Source organism: Piliocolobus tephrosceles, chromosome 5, assembly GCF_002776525.5.
Source record: "Piliocolobus tephrosceles isolate RC106 chromosome 5, ASM277652v3, whole genome shotgun sequence".
In the NCBI taxonomy this organism is placed as follows: domain Eukaryota; kingdom Metazoa; phylum Chordata; class Mammalia; order Primates; family Cercopithecidae; genus Piliocolobus; species Piliocolobus tephrosceles.
In genome coordinates this window covers 75,780,256-75,781,889 of record NC_045438.1, presented here as the reverse complement: position 1 = coordinate 75,781,889, position 1,634 = coordinate 75,780,256, and the positions used below count along the sequence as shown (strand labels likewise).

Here is a 1,634-nt window from a genome sequence, read left to right as displayed (position 1 = left end):
CTCTGTCGCCCAGGCTGGAGTGCAGTGGCGCAATCTCAGCTCACTGCAAGCTCCGCCTCCCAGGTTCACACCATTCTCCTGCCTCAGCCTCCCGAGTAGCTGGGACTACAGGCGTTGGCCACTATGTCCGGCTAATTTTTTGTATTTTTAGTAGAGACGGTTTCACTGTGTTAGCCAGGATGGTCTCCATGTCCTGACCTCGTGATCCACCCACCTCAGCCTCCCAAAGTGCTGGGACTACAGGCGTCCGCCACCACTCCTGGCTAATTTTTGTATTTTTAGTAGAGACAGGGTTTCTCTATGCTAGCCAAGATGCAGAAAAAAATTTAACCCTGTGTTCCACATTGTTCTGCTGTGCTTTGTCCAAATGAACCTTTACGAGCAGGCTACCATCCAGTTTCACGCGGATTCTCTTGCCCACAATTTCCTTGGGAAAACCAAGTCCTCAAGGATTGGGTCGTGCTCAGCTGTCACAGCACGGCTCCTGGGATGCTTTTGCTTATTTTTTGTATGACTTTTTCGAGTTAGCTTAGGCAGAATTCTTCTCTGAGCGATAAAGACAACATGCTTCCCACTGAACTTTTTCTCCAATTTGCTACTAGCTGGACTTGGATTTTCTGGAAAGATTTCAGTTGAGGAGCGGGAACAAAGATGATAACTTTTCGACCATCTCCAACTTCAATTTCCTTGGCTGCCATAATATTAAGCTCCCTGAGCTGAGCCTTGAGGTCTGAGTTCATCTCCAGCTCCAGAAGAGCCTGGGAGACGCCCGACTGGAACTCGTCCAGCTTCTGGTCATTGGGCTCCATGATCTTGGCACTCAAAATGAACACGGCCTTCTCCTTGCTGAGCACCGGTTTAGGAAGAGGATCAAGACGTTATTTTCTATAGAGCTTTTTGCTTACTATTGTGTCAATTTTTTAAAAATTCTTTTTTTTTTTTTTTTTGCTTGCATAATTTTCATTTAAATATCGTTAATACTTTCCTTCATCTCTAAGTTACCACTGACAATTTCATCCATTCCCTTGGGTCTACTTTTTTTTCTGGATAGAGTTCTGCATCATGGGGACCTTCATTCTCCTGCTCTGAACAAGGATGGTTTCTCTGTAGGCCCTCTGAACGGTTTTCAGCCAGGTACTTCTTTTGCTTTTCTCCTTTGTTAGAGATATGGTTCCCTAGATACTATGTTTGCCTCATTTTCTTTTTTTAAATATTGGTCACTAGAGACTGTCAAAAATCGCCAATACCGACTATGTTTCAAGTTGTCATGGTGGAGTATTGGGAAACGTTATCAATTAGCAATAATCGCACCCGGGATAAACCTCACTGGCTACCATCCTCCCACCGTGCAAAGCTTATGCTTTCCTCTTACTTGACTTATTCCCGTATTTTGCTGGAACATATCCTCCATTAATTGCTTAACAAAGGTTCCATGAGGAGGTCTTCATCTGCCCTTTTCATTGTTAAGTATCAAGTTCTCAGTAAGATATATAAAGATAGACAGATGATAGATGATAGACCAATAGACAGACAGAGGGTGGCTGGCTGGCTGGATGGATGGATGGATGGATGGATAGAAAGATAGATAGATAGATAGATAGATAGATAGATAGATAGATAGATAGATAGATAGA

General features: G+C 43.5%; 1 non-coding gene and 1 pseudogene across 1 annotated transcript; both read right to left on the bottom strand.

The window, feature by feature from the left end:
- LOC111538630 overlaps nt 1-1,634 on the bottom strand; it is a 54,731-nt pseudogene that overhangs the window by 189 nt on the left and 52,908 nt on the right.
- LOC111538648 lies at nt 1,218-1,356 on the bottom strand. The gene has a single exon (XR_002730402.1). It is a non-coding gene; the product is annotated as a U4 spliceosomal RNA (small nuclear RNA).